The 7,500-nt window shown below is 46.8% G+C and overlaps 1 pseudogene; it reads left to right on the top strand.

Annotated features, from left to right (window-relative positions):
* Positions 1-6,591, top strand: part of LOC134456134 (craniofacial development protein 2-like) — a 17,626-nt pseudogene extending 11,035 nt beyond the window's left edge.
* Positions 6,592-7,500: the final 909 nt, after the last annotated feature.

Below are 7,500 nucleotides of genomic sequence, written 5' to 3'. Positions count from 1 at the left end.
TCTTCTCGCTAGTCTCGATCTGTGGCAGCAGCGAGCATGACTAGTAAACTAATCTGTCAGTCCCGGGCTTCTAAACTCAGATTTTCTTCTCTGGTTGGAATACGGATAAGGCACGTCAAGAAATTTGCAGGCCTATTACAGAGACAAAATGAGCCATCAAAACAGCTGTTGCCGCGCGGAGTACATGGGGGAAATAAGACAAGGGCTGCGTAAAGAGTTATTTTTACCGGCGAACTCAGGCTAATTGCAGTACTCCAAACAGGGCCGGATTAATTCAGAGGCTAGATATGGCTGCAGCCAAGGGGCCCCCACCTGCCAGGGGGCCCCTGATTGTACAAAGTGAAAAATTGTGGAATTGTGACAGAATGCAATATTGAAAAATGAGTGTGTCATGTTGAGTAGTTGGTATACATGTTATCCTTAATTCCTAGCTCGTAATTATGACATTGTCTATTGGCCTTCTGGGGGCCCTACAGCAACCTGTAGCCTAGGGGGGCCAGGCCATCTTAATCCTGCCCTGACTACAACCCCATAAGGCCTTTCCACCCTAATGTTGTAGGATTGGCAGATATGTCTGATTCGTTCCAGCCTAAGAAATTCTCAAAATAATGTACTAGAATCACTAAATCCCACTAAATTTTTCTGATTTCAATGGGCATAAAGAAAAATCCCTCTAATAGGGCCTATGTTTTATTTCTCCAGACGACAATCGTAAACAGCTCAATTAGGCAGGAAACCGCCCAATCTGGCAAAGCTGCTCATGTTGCAGGGGTGCGGTTGGGGTTGTGCTACTGGAGCAGGGGTACTGGTACAGGGGTCATTGCACAGGCTGAGGGAGAAGTAGAACAGGCCATGCCAGGTCCAGAGAGGATGGAAAGAAGAGCTCCTGGCTCTTCAGCTCTTAGCTCTACTGCTCACTGGTTGTCTGCGTTTACTGGAGCAGTTAGGCCTACAGTAGATGTACTGGCCTACTATATTTAGGCTACACTATATAGGCCTATACTGTACATACCACATGCCTTTTGTCAAAATTGGTTAACTATGGCTTGAATATAACATTGAAATTGATATTCAAAACTGTGTAAAGCACAAACAGCAGTTAGCGTATATAACTAACAAATCTTTTGCATTAGATACAGTAGTAAAATGAAACTCACATCAACTAGGTTTCTTTCTTTCTTTCTTTCTTTCTTTCTTTCTTTCTTTCTTTCTTTCTTTCTTTCTTTCTTTCTTTCTTTCTGTCTTGTCTGGTCTGCCCATCTACTGATCTAGACTCTGTTTTGTCCCACTTTCCCATTCCCATCGTTCCCTTTCCGAGCACGCCTCTGCCTTCTTGCATTTTAATGTCCCCACACCCCTCTCGCTCTTCCTCTCTCCTTCTCTCCTTCTCCCTCTTTCTCGCTTCATCTCTCCAGTTCATTGTTATAAACTCATTCCCAGCTCTCGATGTGATGTGATGTCAGTGGTTGGAAACAGAAGGGAGCGCAGCGGAGACGGAGAGGGTGCGAGTGAGTCAGACAGAGATGGGCAGAGAGAGAGGGAGAGAGAGAGAGAGGGAGATGAGAGAGAGGGGGGGGAGAGAGAGAGAGAGAGAGAGAGAGAGAGAGAGAGAGAGAGAGAGAGAGAGAGAGAGAGAGAGAGCAACACCATTTCATCAGTCGGAGGAGTGGAGCGTGTTTAAATATGAAGTGTTACATCTGCATTAGAGACCTGCCGTCTGCTGTGTGAGACAGAGCAAGTGAGGAGGAGAGGAGCCGCGATGATTAATGATGAAGGGACCTCATGCTGCCCCACGCTCTGCTCTTCCTCGCTCTCTATCCTTCACTCTCCCTCTCTCTATCTCCTTCTTTCCCTCTCTCCACCTCTCTCTCTCTCTCTCTCTCTCTCTCTGTGATTCCTTCTGTACTCCACTGCTCCTCCATCACTTTCTATCCTCCACTCTCCCTCTCTCTATATCTTTGTTTCAGTCTTCCTCTCTCCATCTCTCTCTCTCTCTCTCTCTCTCTCTCTCTCTCTCTCTCTCTCTCTCTCTCTCTCTCTCTCTCTCTCTCTCTCTCTCTCTCTCTCTCTTCCTCTGACTGTCTAATTCCCTCTCTACTCTGCTCCTCCTCACTTCCTTTCCTTCCCTCTCCCTCTCTATACATTTCATTTTTGCTTTTCTTCACCCTCTCCCTCTCTCCACCTCTCTCTCTCAGTCTGTCTCGTCTTATTCCTTCTCTTCTCCACTCTGCTCCTCCTCACGTCCTTTCCTTCCGTCTCCCTCTGCATCTCTCGCCTTTTGCTTTTCTTCACTCTCCTTCTCAGCCTCTTTCTTTCTCAGTCTGTCTCTTGTGTTATCCTTCTCTCTGTCTTCTCTCTCCCCACTCCGCTCATCAATTTCTCGTTCATTCACACTGCCTCACCCCGCCTCTCTCTCTTAATCTCTCCATCTCATTCCCTCTCTTCTCTGCTCCGCTGCTCAATTTCTCTGGCATTCATTTTTATTCTCTTCCCTCCCTGTCTATTTACGTATCTGTTGTCCCTTATTTTTTCTGCATCTCTCTCTCTCTCTCTCTCTCTCTCTCTCTCTCTCTCTCTCTCTCTCTCTCTCTCTCTCTCTCTCTCTCTCTCTCTCTCTCTCTCTCTCTCTGAGAAGCAGAGCAGACACTGTCAGTCTCTCCGTCTAATCTCTTCTCCTCCACCACAACCCCACACATGTCTTCCCAGTGAGAGGGGATGATACTGAAGCAGCTGGGCAGCTTAGGGTCTGGTGTGTGTGTGTGTGTGTGTGTGTGTGTGTGTGTGTGTGTGTGTGTGTGTGTGTGTGTGTGTGTGTGTGTGTGTGTGTGTGTGTGTGTGTGTGTGTGTGTACACGTGTGTGCGTGTTTGTGTGTGTGGCGGTTTCTGTGTGTGTCTATGTGTGTGTGTGTGTGTGCGCGCGTGCGTGCGTGCGTGCGTGCGTGCGTGTATGTGCAACATGGTATCATGGCAACATGTGTGTATACGTGTGTACTTGCATAGGTGCATGAATGAGTCTGTGTGTGTATGAGTGTGTGCATGATTGTGTGCGTGTGTACAGTATGTGCGTGTGTGCGTGTGTGTGTGTGTGTGTGTGTGTGTGTGTGTGTGTGTGTGTGTGTGTGTGTGTGTGTGTGTGTGTGTGCGTGTGTGTGTTTGAGACCACCATATTCCAGCCCTCAGTGATTTCCCCCTATGCCACCAGTAGCCCGCTAGGCTGCATCTTCTTAGCTGTTGTCTCCCATTTCAAATCGCATTCATCTTCTTCTGATGATGCAAGATTAACAATTCAAGATACAAGATACAATACAAGAATACAAAACAAACAGGAATTTGGAGAGCTTCAAGGTTTACTTATATGGCTAAAATGCCTAAACGTTTTAGCCTACAAGGCCTTCCTCAGGCCATATCTTGATACCGTACATCAAGTACTGCGAAATAAAACCAATTCACTGTAAACATGGTAATAATGAGTGCCTCTGATTTCCTTTCAGTACAAATACTTAAAAATATCCTACTGTGATGGAGTGACCATCACTAGGGTTGTGGGTGTGTTCACGTCAATGAGCCTGGCTCTTTGATGTAGTGGTCAGAGCTCCAGTTGACTACCCCAGAAGGTCCAGGTTTGAGTCCTGGCTGGGCAACTCTACTCCACTTCGCTAAAAATGGTGTCAGAAGTGGGATGGTTACCGTGAGGCCAATGGAAGTGTACCCAATATGTGTAAGCCGTAATTTCATGTGAGGGACCCCCAGAATTGGTGACCCCGGTGCGAGGGACCCCAGTGATGGGTGAAGTATAAAATGATGGGGCATACCGGATGGGGGAAGCATAATAGGCAGTTGCGTGAGGGACACCATGAGTGTGTGAAATGCACAGGTGTGCTTCCCGAATGGAGTGATCATCACTAGGGTTGTGGGTGTGTACTGTGCCTGGCGTTTTGGAGTAAGGGTCATAGCCCTCGTTTACTACCCCAGAAGGTTCGAGTCCTGGCTGGGCAACTCTACTACCCTTCGCTACACTTACGCTGGCAGGTTATTGATTTGGCACTTTTGAAACTGCTTAAGGAAGAGAAGACAAAAATAGCATTTTGTTCAGATTATTTGTACAAGTAGGCCTACTTAAAAGTATCTCACAATCATCAGTTGATTTGTCAGGTACGTTATTGATTTGCCAGGCACTTATCAAACTGTGGAAGGAAGAGAAGAGAAAAATAAAGTTTTGTTCAGATTATTTGTAAAGATTGTGTTCTGTCTCCTGCTGCTGTCCCTTTCTCTGGAGGCCCTGTGGGTGAAGGCTACACCTGACTGTAACAATATTTTCTGCCAAAATGGAACAACTTCTGATCTCCACATGAGACAACATCAATCTCTGCCAGGCGAAAAAGAAAAAGAAATCCTCCGACTTCCACCTACGTAGGCCTATGCTTCCCGCAGTGCTCTCAAAAATGAAAATGAAATGATAGATGTCTTGAAGTTGTTGTTAGATGTTTTTTGTTTTAATCTCAGCTTGTTTCTGATGCGCATCCATATGTTGCATCCATTTCTCACTTCAGCAAAAAAAAAGAAAACATTTTTGGCATTTTGGTGAAGAAAATAAAAACACTCAAAACAAGAGATGAAGAAATCTTCCGGTGCATTCCGTCTCCAGGGGAAACAAGCTTAACAGGGGCCATGAATCAATACCGCTTTTTTTTTGTAACCCCCTCCCTGTTTGGAAGCCACCGGAGAGGTCAAAGTCATTTAGCACTGGCACTGTGTGTGTGTGTGTGTGTGTGTGTGTGTGTGTGTGTGTGTGTGTGTGTGTGTGTGTGTGTGTGTGTGTGTGTGTGTGTGTGTGTGTGTGTTTCTGTGTGTGTATGTGTGCTTCTCTGTGTGTGTGTGTGTGTGTGTGTGTGTGTGTGTGTGTGTGTGTGTATGTGTGTGTGTGTGCACAGAGAGAGAGAGAGAGAGAGAGAGAGAGAGAGAGAGAGAGAGAGAGAGAGAGAGAGACAGACAGACAGAGAGAGAAAATAATCTGCAGCAGTAGTGTGATAGTGTGTGCACGCATGCATGTGTGTGCTTGCGTGTGCGTGTGCATGCGTGTGTGTGTGTGTGCATGTGTGTGTGTGCTTGTGCGTGTGTGTGTGTGTGTGTGCTTGTACGTGTGCGTGTGTGTGTGTGTGTATGTGTGCGTGCGTGCGTGTGTGAGCGTGCTTGTGTGTGTGTGTGTCTGCAGCTGAAAGCTGTTTGTCAGTGTGAGGGAGAGGGCCGGGCCAGTGGGAGTAGGGGAGAGAAACACAGCACAGCACAGCACAGTGACATTACTGCTGATGTGTTATCATCCACCACCCACCCACTTCAACCAGCTGGGAGAACTCATCCCACCCCCTGCAGATACTCTCCTTCAATCATCAATAAGGATTTGAATGACTGACAAGTGCAATAACAAATGGGAGGCAACAGTCCCAGGTGCATGTCATTTCGCACCGACAGCAGTCTTTATCATGCCATTCTCTCATTGGGGGGTAAAATAGTGATCACGCAATAGGTGGTAAACTGTAGCTAGTAGTCACTGGAATTTGTCGGCGAGAGAAAGTTTTTTTGTCTTTGTCAGGAAGTGTAATTGGTTGGAAACATGGGGTGTTTCAGCAGTTACGTTTTTCTTGCAGTTTTTACTTTCTCCATTTACGATCTTCCTCTATCTCTCTCTCATTCTCCCTGCCTCTCTGTCTGTCTCTATGCCTGTCTGTCTGTCTCTCTCTCTCTGTCTCTCTCTCTCTCTCGCACACAAATGCCCACACACACAAACAGCAGTTTGCAATAATGTGCACTCTATAATAATTATCTGCATATTCTTAAAATGTATTTTGGCCAGCCAACAAAATCCTGTTTTAATGCATTCTCTTCCTGTACTTCTGTGATTAATTACTAAATGAATAGGTGTGTGGATATGTGCATGGTACTATGACTAACACCACCATTGCCTTTATGCTGAGGATGAGGTTATATTACCAAGGCTGGTTGCTGATGAAATACCTCTTACCTTGTGAGGAAAAATGAACCATTCTGTTCCATATCTTTTCTTTGGCTTTCTTCCCTGCATCTAACTATTATTTTCTCCTCTATCTCTTGCCGTCTCTACCCCCTCCCTCTCTCTCTCTCTCTCTCTCTCTCTCTCTCTCTCTCTCTCTCTCTCTCTCTCTCTCTCTCTCTCTCTCTCTCTCTCTCTCTCTCTCTCTCTCTCTCTCTCTCTCTCTCTCTCTCTCTCTCTCTCTGCACCACACACCACATACACACACTGTCTGACTTTCTTTTTCTCTTTCAGACACACATACACGCACACACACGCACGCACGCACACACACACACACAAACACGCACACGCACACACACACACACACACACACACACACACACACACACACACACACACACACACACACACACACACACACACACACACACACACACACACACACACACACTTGCAGGCTTGGGGTCTGCCCATGTGTCCTTCTGGCCCATGCGTCCCTCTAAGGTCCAATGGCCATGGCCATTGTCGTGGCGGGCCGCACCGGCGCTGAGGGGTTGGGGTGGGAGGTGTGGAGCGTGTGACCAGCCTGCTGATGCTTTCAGGGCCACGGGTCAAGGATTAAAGAAAGATGCAGAGCAGGGAGGGAGGGGCTCCAGAGGGAACACCGGCCCAGAAAAAAGGAGTAGGGGGAAGGAAGAAAAGATAGAGAGGGGAGTAAAAGGAAAGAGTAGACTGTGAAATGAAAGAGAGCAGAGGTGAGTGTGGGTGGCAGTGGTGGTGTGGGTTTTGGTGTGGGTGTGGGAGGCACAATTGTCCCACTCTGCCATTCTGTCCGATGAAGGTCTAGCGACTGAGGACAAGCAGTTTCAGTGAAGCACAAAGACTTGAATCATTTTAAATATTTTGTAGATGTAGTGTGCAGATGCTTCTCTAGTTTGAATCTAAACTTTTTACAACGCAAATGCTGCATCTTATACAGAAGAGCTGTGATTTTTTTTATATCAAAAACTTTTTCAGACATAATCGTTCAGGAATGAACAGACACAAAAAGCAAAGTAAGGGATGAATAAAGAAGAGAGGAGGGTGTAGCAGCTGCAGCAAGAGGGTGTAGGTGTGGCAGGAGGCAAGATTCTCCAGATCCTGTTCATAATCCACTCACTTCTTCAATTAAAAGCCCATCCAGGAGGACACGACTTAAGATGTCAGCTCGCCCCTCACCAAGCTAAAAGGAACTACACATTCATTGTCAATTAGATGCGATGTCAAGTGCGGTTAAAAGCCCATCGCAGAGGCACTCCCCCTCCTCTCCCCAACCCTGGTCCTTGTCATTCCCTGCCCGACTTGAGTAGAAATCAATTGGAGAAATGACGCTAATGCATTAGTGAGACGAGATGAGCCGGGCGGGCGGGCAGGTTGGTGGGTGGGTGGAAAGAAAGAAAAAACAAACGCAACAATGAGAGCGAGGCGTCCCTGTGGCCTGGGTGTAGTAA

This window comes from Engraulis encrasicolus, chromosome 9 (genome assembly GCF_034702125.1).
Source record: "Engraulis encrasicolus isolate BLACKSEA-1 chromosome 9, IST_EnEncr_1.0, whole genome shotgun sequence".
Lineage (NCBI taxonomy): Eukaryota > Metazoa > Chordata > Actinopteri > Clupeiformes > Engraulidae > Engraulis > Engraulis encrasicolus.
This window is presented reverse-complemented; position numbering and strand designations above follow the sequence as displayed.